This window comes from Chiloscyllium plagiosum, unplaced genomic scaffold, assembly GCF_037043375.1.
Source record: "Chiloscyllium plagiosum isolate Xiang-an unplaced genomic scaffold, Cpla_swu_hap1 HiC_scaffold_50, whole genome shotgun sequence".
Classification (NCBI taxonomy): Eukaryota; Metazoa; Chordata; class Chondrichthyes; order Orectolobiformes; family Hemiscylliidae; genus Chiloscyllium; species Chiloscyllium plagiosum.
The window spans coordinates 51,744,376-51,768,215 of NW_028270188.1; the positions used below are offsets into that span (position 1 = coordinate 51,744,376).

The 23,840-nt window shown below is 51.7% G+C and overlaps 1 protein-coding gene across 4 annotated transcripts in view; it reads left to right on the top strand.

Moving 5' to 3' along the window:
- Positions 1-459: 459 nt before the first annotated feature.
- The window catches only part of gabpb2b (GA binding protein transcription factor subunit beta 2b), a 60,427-nt gene continuing 37,046 nt past the window's right edge, over positions 460-23,840 (top strand). For 2 of the 4 annotated variants that reach the window (XM_043683970.2, XM_087985042.1), the window contains exon 1: positions 460-599. The gene's annotated coding sequence lies outside the window, so the exon portion shown is untranslated. Of the gene's footprint in view, positions 600-781; positions 823-7,392; positions 7,570-23,840 lie in introns of those variants that run through there. The other 2 variants (XM_043683969.2, XM_043683971.2) reach the window with 2 other exon arrangements.

A 23,840-nucleotide genomic window follows, 5' to 3' on the forward strand; every position in this document is an offset into this window, starting at 1 on the left:
ACCATCCCTAATACTCTTTGCAATACAGTTGATGGCGGGAAACAGAGTTGGCTTCATGGAAAAAAAAGCGCGCCAAACCAAACACGTGCCCGGGACTACTTCCGCCCTCAGCCCGAAACCGCGTCGCTCATCGCCTCCCGCGCGCGTCACCCTCCGCGGGGAAAAGAATTAGTGCGGCTCCCTCAACGCGCCGGGCGACCAGAGAGAGAGAGAGACCCGAGAGAAGGGGAGGGGGTGAGAAACCGAGAGGTCATATCGTACCGGGGCCGTCATCCCGTTTGAAGGAGCGGGGGGTGGGGGGAGAGAGAGTATCCTTCCGCCCGCCCGGCCGGGAGACCTTCCACTTCCGGAGAAGAGGCGGCCGCCATTTTGTTGGCCCACCTTTTTTTTAAAAAAAAAATTGACAAAACAAACTCAGAAAATATTTCTTTTCCCCCCCGACGCGATATTTTTCCACCTCCCTGACGGCAAAAGAGGGTCGATTCTCCTCAGGAAAACGACGGCCGGCGTTATATGTTGGAGGGAGGAGGACGAAGACGACGACGACCGCCGCCGGGTGCGGGGAGGAGGGGGGGCAGGCGGTTTGTTGAGATAAAAAGGTAAAGAAAAAAGACGGCGTCCGCTTCAAACCCAAAAACCCTCCCCCTTTCTCTTTTATAACCCAACCCCCCCCCCCCCCCCCACTCTTCCTCCACCTCTTTCCTCCTCCCCTCTCGGCCCGGGCCTTCATTTTTTTTTCCCTTTTCCCCCACCCCCCTCCCTCCCTCCTTTTCTATTTTCGCCAAAACAACAAAAGACCGAAGTTAAACCGTCCGCCTCGAGGTAAAAGATTGGGGAGCCGGAGAGGAAGGGAAGGAGAAAGGAGAGAGAGAGAGAGAGAGGAAGGAAGGAAGGAAGAGGGGAGGAAGAGGAGGGGGGAGATATAAAAAAAAACGGATGAAGTTTTTAATTCCAGGTTTCTCCACCGGATGTGGAAGTCGACTTTAGAAGAAATTCATCGACTTCCCCCGGAAAAGGCGCCACTCTCTCTCTCTCTCTCTTTGTCGGGTTTCCTGTTGTCCCCTCTTTTATTTTCGTCCTTTCCCCACCTTTGTGTTATTTTTAAATGTCTCCCCCCCCCATCTCTCAGTCTTCATGGGTATTCGCGCGCTTCTCTCTCTCTCTCTCTCTCACAATCTCCGCCATTGTCTGTCTCTCTATAAGTGTGTGTGAGAGATGGGGGAGGAGGGGGTTGTGTGTGTTTTTATTCACTTACCTGTGACTCTCTGTCTCGGGGATTGATGGCGGCGGCGGCGGCTCGATTCTCCTCCGGGACACGAAGCGGATCCAGGGGCTGGAGCTCGGCGGCTCGTCTCCCTGCAATCCCTCACCCCCCCCACCCCCCACATCCCTCACCCCCCCACCACCCACATCCCTCACCCCCCCACCCCCCACATCCCTCACCCCCCCACCCCCCACATCCCTCACCCACACCCCCCCACATCCTTCACCTCACCCCCCCATCCTTCACCCCCCCACATCCCTCACCCCCCCCACATCCCTCACCCCCCCCACATCCCTCACCCCCCCCACATCCCTCACCCCCCCCACATCCCTCACCCCCCCCACATCCCTCACCCCCCCCACATCCCTCACCCCCCCCACATCCCTCACCCCCCCCACATCCCTCACCCCCCCCACATCCCTCACCCCCCCCACATCCCTCACCCCCCCCACATCCCTCACCCCCCCCACATCCCTCACCCCCCCATCCCTCACCCACCCCCCACATTCCTCACCCCCCCCACATTCCTCACCCCCCCCCACATCCCTCACCCCCCCCACATCCCTCACCCCCCCCCACATCCCTCACCCCCCCCCACATCCCTCACCCCCCCCCACATCCCTCACCCCCCCCCACATCCCTCACCCCCCCCCACATCCCTCACCCCCCCCCACATCCCTCACCCCCCCCCACATCCCTCACCCCCCCCACATCCCTCACCCCCCCCATCCCTCACCCCCCCCACATCCCTCACCCCCCCCACATCCCTCATCCCCCCCCCACATCCCTCCCCCCCCACATCCCTCCCCCCCCCCACATCCCTCCCCCCCCCCACATCCCTCCCCCCCCCCACATCCCTCACCCCCCCCCACATCCCTCCCCCTCCCCACATCCCTCCCCCTCCGTCGCTGTCCCCACTCCCTCCCTCTCCGTCGCCCTCCCCCTCCGTCGCTCTCCCCACTCCCTCCCTCTCCGTCGCTCTCCCCACTCCCTCCCCCTCCGTCGCTCTCCCCACTCCCTCCCCCTCCGTCGCTCTCCCCACTCCCTCCCCCTCCGTCGCTCTCCCCACTCCCTCCCCCTCCGTCGCTCTCCCCACTCCCTCCCCCTCCGTCGCTCTCCCCACTCCCTCCCCCTCCGTCGCTCTCCCCACTCCCTCCCCCTCCGTCGCTCTCCCCACTCCCTTCCCCTCCGTCGCTCTCCCCACTCCCTCCCCCTCCGTCGCTCTCCCCACTCCCTCCCCCTCCGTCGCTCTCCCCACTCCCTCCCCCTCCGTCGCTCTCCCCACTCCCTCCCCCTCCGTCGCTCTCCCCACTCCCTCCCCCTCCGTCGCTCTCCCCACTCCCTCCCCCTCCGTCGCTCTCCCCACTCCCTCCCCCTCCGTCGCTCTCCCCACTCCCTCCCCCTCCGTCGCTCTCCCCACTCCCTCCCCCTCCGTCGCTCTCCCCACTCCCTCCCCCTCCGTCGCTCTCCCCACTCCCTCCCCCTCCGTCGCTCTCCCCACTCCCTCCCCCTCCGTCGCTCTCCCCACTCCCTCCCCCTCCGTCGCTCTCCCCACTCCCTCCCCCTCCGTCGCTCTCCCCACTCCCTCCCCCTCCGTCGCTCTCCCCACTCCCTCCCCCTCCGTCGCTCTCCCCACTCCCTCCCCCTCCGTCGCTCTCCCCACTCCCTCCCCCTCCGTCGCTCTCCCCACTCCCTCCCCCTCCGTCGCTCTCCCCACTCCCTCCCCCTCCGTCGCTCTCCCCACTCCCTCCCCCTCCGTCGCTCTCCCCACTCCCTCCCCCTCCGTCGCTCTCCCCACTCCCTCCCCCTCCGTCGCTCTCCCCACTCCCTCCCCCTCCGTCGCTCTCCCCACTCCCTCCCCCTCCGTCGCTCTCCCCACTCCCTCCCCCTCCGTCGCTCTCCCCACTCCCTCCCCCCCCGTCGCTCTCCCCACTCCCTCCCCCCCCCGTCGCTCTCCCCACTCCCTCCCTCCCCCGTCGCTCTCCCCACTCCCTCCCCCGTCGCTCTCCCCACTCCCTCCCCCCCCGTCGCTCTCCCCACTCCCTCCCCCCCCCCGTCGCTCTCCCCACTCCCTCCCCCCCCCCCGTCGCTCTCCCCACTCCCTCCCCCCCCCGTCACTCTCCCCACTCCCTCCCCCCCCCGTCGCTCTCCCCCACTCCCTCCCCCCCCCGTCGCTCTCCCCACTCCCTCCCCCCCCCGTCGCTCTCCCCACTCCCTCCCCCCCCCCGTCGCTCTCCCCACTCCCTCCCCCCCCCGTCGCTCTCCCCACTCCCTCCCCCCCCCCCCCCGTCGCTCTCCCCACTCCCTCCCCCCCCCCCCCCGTCGCTCTCCCCACTCCCTCCCTCCCCACTCCCCCCCCCCCCCCCCCCCCCCCGTCGCTCTCCCCACTCCCCCCCGCCCCCGTCGCTCTCCCCACTCCCCCCCCCGTCGCTCTCCCCACCTCCCCCCCCCGTCGCTCTCCCCACTCCCTCCCCCCCCGTCGCTCTCCCCACTCCCTCCCCCCCCGTCGCTCTCCCCACTCCCTCCCCCCCCGTCGCTCTCCCCACTCCCTCCCCCCCCGTCGCTCTCCCCACTCCCCCCCCCCCCGTCGCTCTCCCCACTCCCCCCCCCCCGTCGCTCTCCCCCCCCCCCCCCCGTCGCTCTCCCCCCCCCCCCCGTCGCTCTCTCCCCCCCCCCCCCCGTTCCCCCCCGTTCCCCCCCGTCGCTGTCCCACCCCCACCCCCCGTCGCTGTCCCACCCCCACCCCCCGTCGCTGTCCCACCCCCACCCCCCGTCGCTGTCCCACCCCCACCCCCCGTCGCTGTCCCACCCCCACCCCCCGTCGCTGTCCCACCCCCACCCCCCGTCGCTGTCCCACCCCCACCCCCCGTCGCTGTCCCACCCCCACCCCCCGTCGCTGTCCCACCCCCACCCCCCGTCGCTGTCCCACCCCCACCCCCCGTCGCTGTCCCACCCCCACCCCCCGTCGCTGTCCCACCCCCACCCCCCGTCGCTGTCCCACCCCCACCCCCCGTCGCTGTCCCACTCCCACCCCCCGTCGCTGTCCCACCCCCACCCCCCGTCGCTGTCCCACCCCCCGTCGCTGTCCCACCCCCACCCCCCGTCGCTGTCCCACTCCCACCCCCGTCGCTGTCCTACCCCCCCCCCCCCCCCGTCGCTGTCCTTCTCTTCCCCCCAGGCTGCCCCCACTCTGACCCTACCCCACTCTGTCCCCCTCCCCCCGTCGCTGACCCCACTCTGCCCCTCCCCCCGTCGCTGACCCCACTCTGCCCCTCCCCCCGTCGCTGTCCCCACTCTGACCCTACCCCACTCTGTCCCCCTCCCCCCGTCGCTGAGCCCACTCTGCCCCTCCCCCCGTCGCTGAGCCCACTCTGCCCCTCCCCCCGTCGCTGAGCCCACTCTGCCCCTCCCCCCGTCGCTGAGCCCACTCTGCCCCTCCCCCCGTCGCTGAGCCCCCTCTGCCCCTCCCCCCGTCGCTGAGCCCCCTCTGCCCCTCCCCCCGTCGCTGAGCCCCCTCTGCCCCTCCCCCCGTCGCTGAGCCCCCTCTGCCCCTCCCCCCGTCGCTGAGCCCCCTCTGCCCCTCCCCCCGTCGCTGAGCCCCCTCTGCCCCTCCCCCCGTCGCTGAGCCCCCTCTGCCCCTCCCCCCGTCGCTGAGCCCCCTCTGCCCCTCCCCCCGTCGCTGAGCCCCCTCTGCCCCTCCCCCCGTCGCTGAGCCCCCTCTGCCCCTCCCCCCGTCGCTGAGCCCCCTCTGCCCCTCCCCCCGTCGCTGAGCCCCCTCTGCCCCTCCCCCCGTCGCTGAGCCCCCTCTGCCCCTCCCCCCGTCGCTGAGCCCCCTCTGCCCCTCCCCCCGTCGCTGAGCCCCCTCTGCCCCTCCCCCCGTCGCTGAGCCCCCTCTGCCCCTCCCCCCGTCGCTGAGCCCCCTCTGCCCCTCCCCCCGTCGCTGAGCCCCCTCTGCCCCTCCCCCCGTCGCTGAGCCCCCTCTGCCCCTCCCCCCGTCGCTGAGCCCCCTCTGCCCCTCCCCCCGTCGCTGAGCCCCCTCTGCCCCTCCCCCCGTCGCTGAGCCCCCTCTGCCCCTCCCCCCGTCGCTGAGCCCCCTCTGCCCCTCCCCCCGTCGCTGAGCCCCCTCTGCCCCTCCCCCCGTCGCTGAGCCCCCTCTGCCCCTCCCCCCGTCGCTGAGCCCCCTCTGCCCCTCCCCCCGTCGCTGAGCCCCCTCTGCCCCTCCCCCCGTCGCTGAGCCCCCTCTGCCCCTCCCCCCGTCGCTGAGCCCCCTCTGCCCCTCCCCCCGTCGCTGAGCCCCCTCTGCCCCTCCCCCCGCCGCTGAGCCCCCTCTGCCCCTCCCCCCGCCGCTGAGCCCCCTCTGCCCCTCCCCCCGTCGCTGAGCCCCCTCTGCCCCTCCCCCCGTCGCTGAGCCCACTCTGCCCCTCCCCCGTCGCTGAGCCCACTCTGCCCCTCCCCCCGTCGCTGAGCCCACTCTGCCCCTCCCCCCGTCGCTGAGCCCACTCTGCCCCTCCCCCCGTCGCTGAGCCCACTCTGCCCCTCCCCCCGTCGCTGAGCCCACTCTGCCCCTCCCCCCGTCGCTGAGCCCACTCTGCCCCTCCCCCCGTCGCTGAGCCCACTCTGCCCCTCCCCCCGTCGCTGAGCCCACTCTGCCCCTCCCCCCGTCGCTGAGCCCACTCTGCCCCTCCCCCCGTCGCTGAGCCCACTCTGCCCCTCCCCCCGTCGCTGAGCCCACTCTGCCCCTCCCCCCGTCGCTGAGCCCACTCTGCCCCTCCCCCCGTCGCTGAGCCCACTCTGCCCCTCCCCCCGTCGCTGAGCCCACTCTGCCCCTCCCCCCGTCGCTGAGCCCACTCTGCCCCTCCCCCCGTCGCTGAGCCCACTCTGCCCCTCCCCCCGTCGCTGAGCCCACTCTGCCCCTCCCCCCGTCGCTGAGCCCACTCTGCCCCTCCCCCCGTCGCTGAGCCCACTCTGCCCCTCCCCCCGTCGCTGAGCCCACTCTGCCCCTCCCCCCGTCGCTGAGCCCACTCTGCCCCTCCCCCCGTCGCTGAGCCCACTCTGCCCCTCCCCCCGTCGCTGAGCCCACTCTGCCCCTCCCCCCGTCGCTGAGCCCACTCTGCCCCTCCCCCCGTCGCTGAGCCCACTCTGCCCCTCCCCCCGTCGCTGAGCCCACTCTGCCCCTCCCCCCGTCGCTGAGCCCACTCTGCCCCTCCCCCCGTCGCTGAGCCCACTCTGCCCCTCCCCCCGTCGCTGAGCCCACTCTGCCCCTCCCCCCGTCGCTGAGCCCACTCTGCCCCTCCCCCCCGTCGCTGAGCCCACTCTGCCCCTCCCCCCCGTCGCTGAGCCCACTCCGCCCCTCCTCCCCCCGTCGCTGAGCCCACTCCGCCCCTCCTCCCCCCGTCGCTGAGCCCACTCCGCCCCTCCTCCCCCGTCGCTGAGCCCACTCCGCCCCTCCTCCCCCCGTCGCTGAGCCCACTCCGCCCCTCCTCCCCCCGTCGCTGAGCCCACTCCGCCCCTCCTCCCCCCGTCGCTGAGCCCACTCCGCCCCTCCTCCCCCCGTCGCTGAGCCCACTCCGCCCCTCCTCCCCCCGTCGCTGACCCCACTCCGCCCCTCCTCCCCCCGTCGCTGACCCCACTCCCTGTGGCCCCACCATCACTGACGCTGCTCCCCTCCTCTGCCCACCATCGCTGGCCCTGCTACCTTCCCCAGTCCCCTTCCAACCCCTGCCTCAGCAATTACTGACCCACCCCCCACCAGTCACTCACTCACTTGTTCCCCTGCTTCTCAACTCCCTCCCCCAAAGCACCCATTCCCCTGCTCCCTCCCCCCATACATTTGTTCCCCTCCCCTCCCATCCATTTCAACGCTCCCCCTCCCCATCCACTCATTTCCCTGCCCATTCCCCCCACACAGCCACCAGCTCCACACCACAGAGCCCACGCACCCTCATCCTGCTACCCCATCCTGCACCTCAGATTCCAACACCCTCACCTTAGATCTCAGCATTTTGGATCCCACCTTCCCCCCCCCCCCCCCCCCCCCCCCTTTAATGTAACTTCTCAATCATTGTGCGCGCACATCCCCCCAACCTGAATTGCCCACCACTGTGTTCCCTGCTCACCCTTCCCCTTCACCTTCACCCCAGCCCACCAATATTAACTGGTGGTGAATCCTTGTGTACGCCTTTTATTTATCTGGTTGTGTTGCTGTTGGTTTGATTGGATAGTGCTTGTATGTGCTCTTATGTTTGTGAACTATTTACCTTTGACCTTACCAAAGAAGTTGCTCTTCAAAATGTATAAATCTAAACGTGAGCTGAAATTTTATTTGTGTGACGCTGTGCTGTCTTATTTGTTTGCATTGGTGTTGTCATAAGTTTATTCACTGAACACATCTTGTTCTGATTTCAGACTATCTGCACTATTGCAATTTTGAAAAGAATTTGTTCTGATGACTTAGGACTCTGAGTGTTTGTGTTCGAATCTTGAGGATTTTGCATTTTCATGTTGCAATACTAAAAGGCAACAGGTGCCTAGAAAATTGAGTTGCCCTTGCATTTTGGTACTGACCCTGTTGTCCTGTTTGTAATGTTAAGTTAACTTGCTTGAATCATCAGCCATTTGGACAGAAGATTAAATTGAGGCCCTGTTCGTCATTAGTCAAATGTAAAGTATCCCCGGCCGCTAATGGAAGACGATAAAGGGTAGAGATCTCTTGGGTGTCCTGGGGCCAATATTTATCTCTTGACCAACATCACCATATTTAAAACAACTATCTAGGGATAGTTCATCACATTGTTGTTTTGGGGAGTTTACTGTGTGCAAATTGACTGTGGTGTTTTCTGAAACCGTAACTGTCTGTCAAAAAGTATTGGTTATGGAAAGCTTTTAGAGACATGCCAATGATGAAAAGTTAGTTGGACTTGGGAGTCTGTCTTGTGATACACCAGTCAATCTGAAAAGTGTGACAAAGCTCAGATTGCAATTTTTGGCCTTTGTTCGTTGATGATTTGCACTCAATTGACTGCTCTGTCTAAAGTCAAAAAGTGTGGTGCTGGAAAAGCACAGCAGGTCAGGCAGCATCTAAGGGCGGGAGAGTCGACATTTCAGGCATAAGCCTGCTCCTTGGGTGCTTGCTGTGCTTTTCCAGCACCACACTTTTCCTCAATCTGATCTCCAGCATGTGCAGTCCTCACTCTTCCAGCTCTGTTTACAGACCTGAAACAAAAGTTACAAAGTCTTTTGTGGATTGAAACCAAATTGAATTAGAATTGGATAACTACTGGCAGGGGAAGAGGCAGTGAGTGGGGACTAGACTACTTCAATACTTATTTTTCAAAAATGAGCACAAGTGAAAAAGGTGAGTTGGTGGACTAGTAATGTCGGAGGCCCAAGCTGATGGATATAAACTCCATCATGACGAATTATATTTTATTCAAAATAATGTAGAATAACTCCACACAGACAGTCGCCTGAGGCTGGAATTGAACCTGGGACCCTAGTGCTAGGTTTGATTCCAGCCGCTGGCGACTGTGTGGAGTTTGCACATTCTCCATGTACCGACGTGGGTTTCCTCCGGGTGCTCCAATTTCCTCCCGCAGTCCAAAGATGTGCGGGTTAGGTGAATTGGCCATAGTGTTAGGTGCGTTAGTCAGAGGGAAATGGGTCAGTGTGGACTGGTTGAGCTGAAAGGCCTGTTCCCACACTGTAGGGAATCTAATCTTTTTTTAAAAAACCTAGCTAAATGGTTACCATTGTTGATGTTTATAAATCCACATCTAGTTCACTGTCATTTAGGGAAGGATACCTGTTCTGCTTACCTGGTCTGGCCCAGTGGGACAACCGCACCACCCTGTGGCCAACCACTTTAACCTCCCCCTCCCACTCTGCCAAAGGAAATGCAAGTCCTGCGCCGCCTCCACTGCTGAATCCAAACCACCTGACACCTGGAGGAAGAATGCCATATCTTCCACCTTGGGACCCTCCAACCACGCGGTATCAACGTCAATTTCACCAGTTTCCTCATTTTCCGCCCCCATGTCAGATCCAACCCTTCAACTCGGCACCTCCCTCTTGAACTGTCATACCTGTCCATCTTCCTTCTCACCTATCTGCTCCACTCTCCCCTTTGAGGTGGTGGACACTGTTCTTAAAATGTGAGCCAATGGGTTTGCGGATTCTGCCTTTGAAAAGAAAAATCTTGTCCCTGTTTATCTTAATTTCTACCTTTTCCATTTTGTCAAAGGTAAAAGATAGGATATCAACATAGCACACTGTCTCCTGGTCAAGTAACTCTGAATTTAGGATTCTTATCCTTGCTTTAAAACCTTCTATAGCCTCACCCTTCCGTCTTTCAGCCCACAACCCTCTTGTTTAATTCCAGCCTCTTCTAAGTCCCCCCTAGATTCCATTCCTTCATGATTGGTGGCCATGCCTTCAGGGACTGGGAGGTTTTGTGATGTAGGAGGCACTAAAGAAATATCGGTTGTTGGCCGGGTGAAAATGAGAGACATGAGGTGTGATAAAAATAGAGCTACTTAGACTTTTTAATTTTCCCCACTTGCTTCTTTCAGAATTATGTGGGAGGCTTGTAGAAGGAGAGAAATGGGGTTATGGAAATAATTGAGCATGAAAGTACTTATTTCCACTAATCAGGAAATGAACTCGTGCTCGATATCCAAAACCCTAACTACACAAGTCGAGGACGTGAAGGCAGAGTTAGAAAGGCTCAATCAAGGTAGACATGAATGGAATTTGGAATTTTGTCTCTTCCTTCCCCTAGCTTGATCAGCTCCTGTAATCACTGTCAGAGTTTTTTTTTGTAGTTTTTATTACATTTTCAGGTTAGATGCAGTGATGTTGGGGGAAGTCCATTTTAACTTTGGCTTTGCAGCCTTGGAGAGCAAGGACAGTAAGGGAAATGTATATATAATGTAAAGATTACATTGATTACAGAAATAACAAGTTTAAAACACAGTTGAAACTGAACAGTTAAGACAATGGGGTGTAGGTTCAACTGGGAGTGTACTGCTGAGCTATGGATCTTAAAGCCATAGGTTAGTTCAGCAAGCAGACTGAGGCTGTATACGACTCTGGTCAGACCACATTTGGAGTATAGTGCATAGTTTTGGGCCCCATATCTGAATCGAGAGTGTAGTGCTGGAAAAGCACAGCTGGTCAGGCAGCATCCGAGGAGCAGGTGAATTGGTATTTGGTATTTCGGGCATAAGCCCTTCATCAGGAATGAGGCTTGTGGATCAAGGAGGCTGCGAGATAAGGGGGGGGGGGGGGGTACGAGGAATGGGACAGATGAAGGTCAGGTGGAAGTGATAGGTCAGAGGGGACGGTGGAGTTGTTGGGTGGGAAGAAAGGAAAATGGTTAGGTCGGACCAGTCAAGGGGGTGGTATTGAGTTGGAGGCTTGGAACTGGGATAGTCCAGGTGTAGTCTGACTCCCACAGCTACCTGCTCTGCACCTCCTTCTGCCAAAATGTCATGTTTTATTCCCAATTCCTCCATAGAACATCCCACATGACCGCCTCCTTCAAAGACCGCAATTTCCCCCCTCACGTGAAAGTTGTTGCCCTCCACATCTCCTCCACTTCCCACTCGTCTGAACTTGAACCTCACCCTTCCAATTGCAACAGGGGCAGAACCTCTCTGGTCCTCACATTCCAACTCACCAACCTCCAAATACATTGCATCATCTTCTGCCACTTGCAAACAGAGCCCATCACTAGGGATGTATTTACCCCCTCACCCCTTTTGGCATATCGCAGAGACCATTCTCTCTGCGACTCCCTGGTCAGATCCTCCACACCCCCCACCCACCGCAGGAAGTGCAAAACCTGTGCCCTCACCTCTGTCCAATGCCCCAAAGGATCTTTGCACGTCTGACAGAAATTTAGCTGTACTTACACCCACATTATCTATTGTGTCCGTTGCACCCAATGTGGTCGTCTCTACATCGGAGAGACAGGATGCTAACTTGCAGATCATTTTGGAGAACATCTCCGAGACACCTGCACCAACCAATCCCAGTGCCCTGAACATTTTAACTCCACCAAGGACATGCAGGTAGGTCATGGGCCTCCTCCATCACCAAACCTTTACCACTCGATGCCTGGAGGAAGAATGCCTCTGCCTTGGGACCCTGCAACCATATGGGATCAATGTGGATTCTCACCAGTTTCCTTATTTCCCCTCCCCCATATTATCCCAGTCCCAAGCCTCCAACTTGGCACCAGCCCCTTGACTGGTCCTACCTGTCCATCTTCCTTCCTTCCCACCCACTGGCTCCGACCTATCACTTCCACCTGCACCTTCATCTACCTATCACATTCCCAGCTACCCCCTCCAGCTCTATCCCCACCCCAATTGCCATTTATCTCTCAGCCCCCTTGGCCCACTAGCCTCATTGCTGATGAAGGGCTTATGCCTGGAACGTTGATTCTCCAGCTCCTCAGATGCTGCCTGAACTGCTGTGCTTTTCCAGCACCACACTCTCACCCCTGATCTCCAGCATCTGCAGTCCTTGCTTTCTCCCATATCTCAGGAAGGATGTACTGGCTCTGGAGCGTGTTCAGAGGAGTTTGATGAGAATGGCCCCAGAAATAAAAGCTTAATCTGTAAGGGACGTTTGACGACACAGGATTTATACTCAGTGGAGTTTAGAATGGGTGAGGGGGTATCTAAATGAAACATACAGAATACTGAATGGCCTGGATAGAGTAGATGTTGAGAAGATGTTTCTAGTGGTAGGAGAGACGAGGACCCAAGGCCACAGCCTCCGTGTAAAGGGAAGATGTTTTAGAATAAGAGATAAAGAGAAACCTCTTCAGCAATCTATGGGATTCATTGCCACGGAAGGCTATGGAGGCCAGATCATTGAGTGTGTTTTAAGACTGAGATAGATAGGTTCTTGAGTATCAAAGAGACCAAGGGTTACAGGGACAAAGGGGTTGAGAAACTTATCAGCCATGATTGAATGGCAGAGCAGACTTGATGGGCTGAATGGCCTAATCTGTGCTCCTATGTCATAGTCATAGAGATGTAGAGCATGGAAACAGACCCTTCGGTCCAACCTGTCCATGCCAACCAGATATCCCAACCCAATCTAGTCCCACCTGCCATCAGCCCATATCCCTCCAAACCCTTCCTATTCATATACCCATCCAAATGCCTCTTAAATGTTGCAATTGTACCAGCCTCCTCCACTTCCTCTGGCAGCTCATTCCATACACGTACCACCCTCTGTGAAAAAGTTGCCCTTTAGGTCTCTTTTATATCTTTCCCCTCTCACCCTAAACCTATGCCCTCTAGTTCTGAACTCCTCGGAGATTTTAATTAGAAAAAGCAAATTTGATTATTTCCCTCAACTTTCCTCAGATGAACAGCTATTGCTTTTACTTTGCCTATCACTGAAGGAAAAGGCTGAATAACTTCACTCAATTGACTGATTTGCTGAGGTCCTGCATTAATTTTAATGTTTGGCCCTTGGGGTTACAGATTTTAGCGTCTGATTGGCTGAAAGTCAACCCTGAAAACTGAGTTTTCCAGAGCCAAAAATGTGAGCTTTGTAGTGAAATGTTCAGGGAACATTGCTGATTGAGTCATTCTGGCACTGACCCAGGAGCCTGCTCATGTCCCTTCTGACAAGAACCTGATGCACTCTCTTGTTTCTAATGGGCCAGATGTGCTAAGTGGAGATGTGGGAACCTAAGTGTTTGATGAAGCACTTAAGATTCCATGAAAATTGGAGGAATTACATGGAATCAGGCCATGTTGGATGACACAAATTATAAACCTTTGACTTGCTCATTGTATTTACCCAAAAGAAAAAGTTTACTAACTTAATGATGCTCCAGATTGCATGGCCAACACCTCTGTCTCAGGCCTCTGCAATGCTCCAGCAAAGCTCAGTGCAAGCTGGAAGAACAACACCTAATTTTCCTCTGGACTCGGTATCCAATTCAATAATTTTAGGCCTAAACTCTTCCCATGTCCTAAACTCCCTACCCCACACACCAGGCCTTTTATTACGCACTACCTATTGTAGGCTTCTAACAGTCTCCATTAACAGCTATTCACCCTCCCAGCGGATTGTTATCAAGTCGTTTGTCTGTCCAACTGTTCTATCTCTTTGGGCTCTATCCCTATGTATTGTTTACTCCTTAAACCCCCTCCCAAAAAAAACTTCTGCATATAAACTGACATTTTCCAAGCTACCATCAGTTCTGAGGCAGGGTCACTGGACCCAACATGTTAACTTTGATTTCTCTTCACAGATGCTGCCAGACCTGATGAGCTTTTCCAGCAACTTCTGTTTCTGTTTCTGATTTACAGCATCTGCAGTTCTTAGTTTTTACTTGCATGTATGTTGTATTGGGAGGAGTTTGCTGAATGGGACATATCCTTGTGCTCCCACTCAAGTTGCACAGGAAATTAATTGACATACATGAAGAGCAAATGAAAGCAAAGTACTGCAGAGGGTGGAGATATGAATCAGCAACAAAGTGCTGGAGAAACTCAGCAGGTCTGGAAGTACCTTAAATATTGCTAAAAGCAGACCAGAAGTTGAAAGCTTTTCATTTTGCACTCCTTAGAACTGGACACATGAAACTGAGTTAAGAAAGAGACACCATATACATAATGTGAAGAGGGTGCTGATTGAACTGTAATTGTAAGAGGTATAGCAAGGACAGCTAACTGTCAATCTTTACGATAAGACCAGGCAAACGCATTCTAATTAGTCAGGGCATTGCCATGGGGATGCAACAGAGTCTGACTGTCCCTCTCTCACCCCTTTTTTTTTGGAAAAGGTGCAACGTATGTACAAATTCCTTTTGCCTACATAGGGTCTTGAATATTTACATATGTAGCTTCTAGCATGCTCAAATCCTGTGGTTCAGCTGATAATCTTAAATTGGTTTCTGATATAACTCTTGGCATAGCCCAGGTTATTTAGTGAATGATTTCCAATAGTAGAATCACATCTAATGGTGAATGTACTTCCCTGAGACTTGCAAGCATGAGCTGATTGAACACGAGTGGCCTGCTGCCAGCTGCAGATATTTGACAGGGTGCCTTTTTTATTCCAGCCACCAGTTGTGGGAGGGAGGTGGAACCACAGCACAGCTACACACACACAAGCTGCATTAGTCAAGTCAACAAAGACACTTGCTAGAGCATACTAATCTGAAAGCAGCAGACCTCAGAAGCTAAGTAGACTCACTTAGTACTTGTATTCCCAGACAGATTTATCTTAGGTGCAGAAGGAAGGATCTTGTGGCTCGATGGTAGCATTGCAATATCTGCCCTAGAAAGTCTGGTTTCAAGTTCCAGTTCAGGATGTGATGTCCACTGAGATGTGCCATGGCATGTCTGTCCATGTTGATTGACTTTCCTTTTTTTCGAAAGAAAGGGTCCTCACTAACCTTTTTAAGATGGAAGATTAAAAACATAGATGTTATTTGCTTTTTAGCTTATCAAACATATTTGCAACCAATCTGGGGTGTGCACAAATCCAAAAATTGTTAACAAGCGGCCTTGGTGGATATCAATCACTCCATGCCTTCAATTGCTTTGTCCCTAAGTTCTTGACAGTCACTTCCTTGACATCACCACCCCTCACTCCTCCTTTTAAGGTGCCTCTCAAAGTCTACTTTATTTCCACAAATATCTCGTTATGCAGCTACATTACAATTTGTTAACACATCTGTGAAATGCATTAATGTTTTAGGGTATAGGTTTGCTCACTGAGCTGTAGGTTTGATATCCAGACGTTTCATTACCTGACTAGGTAACATCATCAGTGGCGACCTCCAAGTGAAGCGAAGCTGTTGTCTCCTGCCTTCTATTTATATGTTTGTCCTGGATGGGGTTCCAGGGGTTTGTGGTGATATCATTTCCTGTTTGTTTTCTGAGGGTTTGATAGGTGGTATCTAGATCTATGTGTTTGTTTATGGCGTTGTGGTTGGAGTGCCAGGCCTCAAGGAATTCTCTGGCATGTCTTTGCTTAGCCTGTCCCAGGATAGATATTGTCCCAGTCGAAATGGTGGGTTTTTTCCTCCCTGTGTAGGGCTACGAGGGAGAGAGGGTCGTGTCTTTTTGTGGCTAGCAGGTGTTCGTGTATTCTGGTGGCTAACTTTCTTCCTGTTTGTCCTACGTAGTGTTTCTGGCAGTCCTTGCATGGAATTTTGTCCATGGGTCTTTTTAAGTTTTAGTTTTTGTTTGAGGGTGTTGGTGGGTGTGTGCTACTACGATTCTGAGGGGTCTTAGTAGTCTGGCTGTCATTTCTGAAACTTTTTTTTGTCTTTGAGAGTTAAGTGTTACAGGAATTCAAGTTTTCAGTAACTGGATGGATGTAGTATGCTTTGTGAGGAAAGTGTGGTTCCTTGTCTTCAGAGCCCTGATACAGATCAGTTTCATTTTTGAAATATTTCTCTTCTCTTCTCTCAAATTTTTGAACTTGCTTTCCTTATCCATATTTTTGATTGTTATTTCTGGTTCTACCCTTTTGCATAGAAGTCATGCTGCAATATTTTTGCATTGGAAATGGTGCCTTAACCAGATGCCAAACATGTTGCTGCAAGGTTGAAAAATGGTAACACTTCTCCCCTGTGAAGAAGCACTATCTCTAGGATTTCAGTAAAGAGTAAAATTAGCACTCTTATAACTGCCCTACTGGTTATTTCTGTACCTGGAAATATGGGTGGTTTTACAGGCCTATGTTGTGATGATGAAACAAGAATGGAAAAGTATTGTTTATTTCCCCTTCAGTCTACGATAAATTTGTTTCGTGACATTATTGACCAATGTTCATAACTCAATCGGACTACAAGTTAAAAATGCATCTCACTGTTGAACTGGTTGGGGATATTCAGGGCTGTGGAGGTGGGTACCATATCAGCCAGCATCACCTGAATAATGGAATAGTCTTGAGGGACTGAATGGCCTAATTTTTAAAAGTCCCTTGTTAGCCAGCAGATCCAGAAACATATGACTGGTCTGTGAGTTTGGGAGAAAATGAGGACTGCAGATGGGCACTCCCCTGCACCTTGGATGCTACCTGACCTGCTGTACTTTTTCAGTGCCACACTGGTCTGCTAGTTTGAGGCACCCTATAGCAGGTTCTAAATGAGTCAAGATTAGACTGATGCTGAAAAAGCACAGCAGGTCAGGCAGCATCCGAGGAGCAGGAAAGAAAATCAGGAATGAGGCTGGGAACCTTGGGGTGGAGAGGGATGGTGGAGAGATTTTATCTCTGCATCCCTGAGGCTTCCAGCTTCATTCGTGATGAAGTGCTTTTGCCTGAAGTGTCAATTTTTCCTGCTCCTTGGATGCTGCCTGACCTGCTATGCTTTCTCAGCACCACTCTAATCTTGACTCTAATCTCCAGCATCTGCAGTACCTACTTCTGATGACTAAACGTAATGACCCATGTGAGATTGGAAAAGCAATAATTCTGTGTTTGGTACAGATGAGCTTTTCTTTCTCATGTCTAATTTGAAATGCAGCCCTTGACTCGTGGTTGCCAAATACCTGAATCCTTTCTTTGCTCTGTGAAAGGCTGAGCACAATGTGGATTTGCTGACAGTAGTCCCTGTGTATTACCTCTGATCCCAAATGATGATGCATCGTTACATACTCAATCCACATCTTGCCTCTTGGTAATATCATCTGAAGCTTCCACATGTATGCTGATGACACCCAACCTCCATTTCACCACAACGTTTCTCAACTTCTATACTGCTTGTGTTATCAGATCACTTGTTTTAACATTTGGTTTTGGAGATTTCTCTGGTTAAACAATGGAAGAACAGAAAATCTGGATTATTGAATATATTTGAGGTTATTTATCAAAAGCCAACTTCATGATGCCCTTTGCATAGCACACCAAATTAATCCCAATCTATTGTAATCTGATTATAAAACATAGGAACAGAAGCAGACCATTCAGCCCATCGAGTCTACTGTGCCACTCCAATGAGATCATGGCTAATCTGATAATCCTCACTCCACTCTCCTGCCTTCTCCCCATAACCCTTAATTTCTTCACTGCTTAAATACTTGTCAACCTCAGCCTTGAATATACTGTGACCTATTCCCAACAGCCCTCTGGTAAAGAGTTCCACAAGTTTTCAATCCTCTGAGAAAAGAAATTCCTCCTTATCTGTATGAAATAGGTATATTTAAAAATTGAGATTGTGCCTGCGGTCTCCCACAAGGGAAAATAAACTTTCCACATTCACCTTGTCAACTCCTTTTAAGAATCTTCTATGTTTCAATAAGGTCACCTCTTATACTTCTATTTTCCAACAAGCACTTGACCAACCTATTGAAATTCTCCTCATAAGGCAGTCCTCTGGACCTGGTCTCGATCCAATGAACCTTCTACGGGCTGTTTGTCTATTTAGATAAGAGGCCTGTTTTATATTCCATTGTGTTTACATTTGCTATTATCCACTGAACGTGGGTGCTAGGATTTTGTGATTGGTGGGGCTAGTTACTACTACCACCTGCCCCCCCCCCCCCCACGCGCGCGCACACAGTGTATGGTACCTTAAATACTATCTGATAATCCAAATATATTACAATTGCTGCCTTTCCCTTATTTCTCCTGCTTGTTGCCTCACTACCTCTAGTAAATTTGTCAGGCATGATTTCCCCTTCATGAAGCCATTCTGACTCTGCTTCATTTATATTATGCACTTTTTTTTTGTCTCCTTGCCTCCTTAAATCCTCTGGGACTTCTTCAGAATCTTAAGTATTCTAAAAAGATTTCAATTCAAAATGTTGACTTCTCTAGAATATTCTAGTGATCTTCATGAACCACTACTGTCATGGTATATTTTTAAAATTTATTTAGTGAAAGAAATCATGCTCTTTGAAAAATACAGTGGTTTATACTTTGCTTTGGTATTATGTAGGATAGTGGTTCATATCTCAGCCCTTTTACAATTGGCTGTCTGTTTTCTTTCTGTGAAGGGCCACCTCAAGTTTTAAGCCTTAAAGATGCTGTAGTTTGATATTGAATGTCCAGCTTGCACGTTATGGTGCAGCAAACACACAGTTGCACTTTTCTTTTTCAAATTTCCCCAGGAATGGTGATTCAGTTTCATGTTGGCTCCTTTCCATGTCACTCATATTTGGTTGAAAAGAAAAGGAAGTCCCTATACTGAAAGGCTCCTATGTGCCATTGCTGAAGATTATGATTTTTGTCATATTGCCCAACTGCATTCGGAATTTCTGAAAAACAAGCCATGGGATTTGCAAATAATGTTTCATGACTCCAATTTTCTCGTTGCATCACAATTACTCTTGGCATAAGTTCCAAAACCATCCTCACAGGAAGTTCTAAGGGCTGTTCCTGGTTCTAATTACATTTGCGCTATATTTTAGTTTGAAGGCAACTGACTTAAAACTTGTTCAATAGTCAGGCAGAGTTCTTCCACATCATCGCTCTGAAGGTTCAAATTACATTTGGTGTCTAATTACATTTGGTGTCTAATCACATGCTAATTTTGTATGGCTGATCTGTTCCAACATTTTGCAATCTGAAGAACATTGCACCACTCAAGCCTGTTTTGTCATTCTATGAGATGGTGATTGTGGTTGATCTTCTGTGTCAACTTCACTTTCTTGCATCACTCCTATATCTCCCGGCTCACTCAATGAGCAAAAATCTATCTGTCTTGAATAAGGATTACCTGTGTGTCCTTATCCTTTTGAGTAAAGAAATTCCAGTTTACAATGCTGAGTGGCTGATTAGAACATACAACAATACAGTGCAGAACAGGGCCTTCGGCCCTCGGTTGCGCCAACCTGTGAACTATTCTCAGCTTGTTCCCCTACACTATCCCAAAATCATCCATGTGCTTATGTAAGGATTGTTCAAATCTCCCTAATGTGGCTGAGTTGACTACATTAGCAGGTAGGGCATTCCACGCTCTTACCACTCTGCGTAAAGAACCTGCCTCTGACATCTGTCTTAAATCTATCATCCCTCAATTTGTAGTTATGCCCTCTCGTACACGCTGATGTCATCATCCTAGGATAAAGACTTTCACTGTTTACCCTATCTAGTCTTCTGATCATCCTGTATGTCTCTATCAAGTCCCCTCTTAGCCGCCGCCTTGCCAGTGACAACAGGTTCAAGTCTCTCAGCCTTTCCTCATAAGACCTTCCCTCCAGACCAGGCAACATCCTGGTAAATCTCCTCTGCACCTTTTCCAATGCTTCCACGTTCTTCCCGAAATATGGCGACCAGAACTGTACACAATGTTCCAAGTGTGGCTGCACCAGCATTTTGTATAACTGCAGCATGATATTGCGGCTCTGGAACTCAATCCCTCTACGAATGAAAACTAACACACCATATGCCTTCTTAACAGCACTATCAACCTGGGTGGCAACTTTCAGGGATCTGTGTACATGGACTCCAAGATCCCTCTGCACATCCACACGGCCAAGAATCTTTCCATTGACCCAATACTCTGCCTTCCTGTTTTTCTTCCCAAAATGCATCACCTCACATTTAGCTGCATTGAACTCCATTTACCAACTCTCAGCCCAATTCTACAGTTTATCCAAGTCCCCCTGCAACCTGTAACATTCTTCCACACTGTTCACTCCTCCACTTACTTTAGTGTCATCTACAAATTTACTAATCCATCCACCTTTGCCTGTGTCTCAGACATTTATAAAAATGACAAACAGCAGTGGTCCCAAAACAAATCCTTGTGGCACACCACTAATAACCGGACTCCAGGCTGAATATTTTCCATCAACCACCACTCGCTGCCTTCTTTCAGAAAGCCAGTTTCTAATCCAAACTGCTAAATCACTGAAGAAGGGCCTGTGCCCGAAACGTCGAATCTCCTGTTCCCTGGATGCTGCCTGACCTGCTGTGCTGTTCCAGCAATAAAGTTTCAACTGCTAAATCACCCTCAATTCCATGCCTCTGTATTTTCTCCAACAGCCTACCATGTGGAACCTTATCAAAGGCTTTACTGAAGTCCATGTATACCACGTCAACTGTCCTACCCTCATCTACATGCTTCATCGCCTTCTCAAAAAAACTCAGGTTTGTGAGACACGACCTGCCCTTGAAGAAACCATGTTGACTATCTGAAATCAAATTTTTGCTTGCTAGATGATTATAAATCTTATCTCTTATAATCCTTTCCAAAACCTTTCCTACAACAGAAGTAAGGCTCACTGATCTATAATTACCTGGGTCATCTCTGCTGCCTTTGAACAATGGCACATTTTTAATCCTCCAGTCCTCTGGTACCAAACCTGTAGACAATGACGACTCAAATATCAAAGCCAAAGGCTCTGCTATCTCCTTCCTAGCTTCCCAGAGAATCCTCGGCTAAATCCCATCTGGCCCATGGGACTTGTCTACTTTCACTCCAAGAATTGTTAACACCTGTTCGTAACTAACCTCTATCCTTCCTAGTCTAATATTTTGTACCTCATTATTCTCCTTTTTCTGAGTGAAAACCGACGAGAAATGTTTGTTTGGCACCTCTCCGATCTCCACAGGGTCCACACAGAACTGTCTTTGATTGACCCTATTCCTACCCTAATCATCCTTTTATTCCTCACATATCTAGAGAAAGCTTTAGGGTTCTCCTTTATTCTATTTGCTAAAGACTACTCTTTGCTCTTAACTCTCTCTTTAAATCCTTCCTAGCTGATCTGTAACTCTCCATCGCCCCATCTGAATGGTCTTGCCTCATCAACACATAAGCCGCCTCCTTCTTCATAACAAGAGATGCAATTTCTGTTGTAAAACACGGTTTCCTTACCTTATCACTTCCTCCCTGCTTGACAGGGACATACCTATCAAGGACACGTAATATCTGTTCCTTAAAACAGCTCCACATTTCCATTGTCTGCATCCCCTGCATTTTGCTACTCCATTCTATGCATCCTAATTCTTGCATAATCTCATTATAATTGCCCTTGTCCCATCAATAATTCTTGACTTGTGGCATGTGCCTATCCCTTTCCATCACTAAACTAAACGTAACTGAATTATGGTCATGCTCTCCAATGTGCACACCTACAACTAAATCAAACACCTGGCCTGGTTCATTACCAAGCACCAGATCCAGTGTGGTCTCCCCTCTTGTCAGCCCTTCGATATACTGTGTCAGGAACCCTCCTGTACACATTGGGCAAAAACTGATCCATCTGCCGCACTAGAGTTATAGCATTTCCAGTCAATGTTAGAGAAGTTAAAGTTCCCCATAATGACCACCCTGTTCCTTTCACTCCTACCCAGAATAATTTTGCTAATCCTCTTTTCCACCTCCCTGGAACTCTGTGGAGGCCTATAAAAAAACACCAACCATTGTGACCTCTCCTCTCCTGTTTCTAACCTCAGCCTACACTACCTCAGTAGACGAGTCCTCATCAAAAGTTCTCTCAGCCACCGTTATACTATCCTTGATTAACAAGGCCATGCCTCCCCCTCTTTTACCGCCTTGCCTGTTCTCAATGAAAGACCTAAATCCTGGAACCTGCAACATCCATTCCTCACCCTGCTCTATCCACGTCTGCAAAATGGCCACAACATCGAAGTCCCATGCTGCAAGCTCACCTACTTTACTTCGTACACTTCTGGCGTTGAAGTAGACACACTTCAAACCACTTTGCTGTCTGCCAGCACATTCCTGTGACCCTGAAATCCTGTCCCTGTCCTTCCTACTCTCATCGTCCTGTGCACTGCAACTACATCTCCGGTTCCCATCCCCCTGCTGAGCTAGTTTAAACCCACCCAAATAGCACCAGTAAATTTCCCATCCAGGATTTTAGTACCCCTCTGGTTGAAGTACTTTTTTGTCTAGCAACTCATAGTACAAGGGTTTGGCTTCCACCAGGGCAGCTGGTGGAATTGAAAGCTAGTCTCGATGATTGTGACCAACCATCATTGTGATTAAAAATCATCTTGTTCACCAACCAGGTAGGAAATCTGTCATCCTTTAGCAGGATACGTACCATGGCTCCAAACCCACAGCCTTGTGATTGACATTTGACCGTCCACTGAAATGGCCCTAGCAAACCACTTAGGGTCAGTTAGAGATTGAGATCAAATGTAAACTAACTAGTAGCGCTTGCGTTCTGTGAAAGAAATTCTACTGAGAGACTTAGTAGCCAATGAAATACTTCTCATTTGTCTGTCGTAACCACATTGTACGCAGCGTGATTCCTCTTACTGACCGATCTCATTTCGTGTCTTTTGAACTTACAGAAACTGGTAGAGTAATGCTGGTCTTTAAACTGAAATAGGGATAAAAGGTCTCCATCTTTATCTGAGAGAAGAGACAGGACTTCTGTTTAACCATTTCATCTCAAACCATTTCTTACCAAAATTAGCATCTTGACCAATGCAATAGTGTGCTCAAATGTCAGCCTATGTTATGCTTTGAAGTCTCTCTAAAGTAGAACTAAAGTCAAAGACTGGGACTTTTTCCCACCGAAGCATAGGAAGTTGAGAGATGACCTTGTGGAAGTTTATAAAATGAGGGTATAAATAGGGTTAATGGTCATTGTCTTTTCCCTAGGATATGTAAGTTCAAGACAAGGGTGTGCATTTTTAAGATGAGAGGAAAGAGATTTTAAAAGACATGAGGGGTAAATTGTTTACACAGATGGGGCTCGTGTGGAATGAACCTCCTGAGGAAGTGGTGGATTTAGGTACAATTACAATGTTTAAAAGACATTTGGCGAAGTACATGAATAGTAAAGGTTTGGAGGAATATGGGCCAAGAGCAGGCAGGTGGGACTAGTTTAGTTTGAGATTATCTTTGGCGTGGACTGGTTAGACCAATGGACCTGTTCCCATGCTGTATAACTATATGACTGTATAGGGTCATTGAACCAGGATTGAACACTGTCTGTCCATTTCTGTGAATTATACCTGTTCGGTGCCTCCTCCCAGGACATACTTCACTAGTGTATCTCCCATGGCTTTCCCATTTTAGAAATTGAAGGATCAATCACATTTCCGTCATTAGCTCTAGTCTAGGTTTGGGGGGGTTGAAGTCCAGGAATGCCCATAGAACAATCTGCTGCTTAGTGAGATAATGTCCAAGTAAGAAGACTGTGACACAGATTGCAGATTTTATACGTACTACTCAATTTCCTATTGCTGTTGGGAGTTCTGTCCAACTACAACATGGATATTGGAGGGGGAGTAATTGGGTTAGGGTGAACAGTTGTGATTCAGCTCTTTTTCTTAAGTCCTACATTTTGTTTTATTTCTATTTTTCATTGTAAATATTAATAAATGTTGAATAGACTAAGCTGGCATACTGTAACATGCCCCTCCAATTATGGCATTTCAGTGCTTGAACAGGTCAGAGGGTCAGTACAGTGCTATATGTTACGCAATTCCTTTTCTATTATAAATTTGTTTTAAAAATTAAATATACTTTATTCATAAAACATATCTTTGTGTATGTACATACATAGTCACAAATGCAGTGGCGTGTCAAGGAAACTGAACTACAAACTTAGAATGGCTCAGTGAATTAACTCTTCAAGCTGCTCCATCATTCTATAGTGTT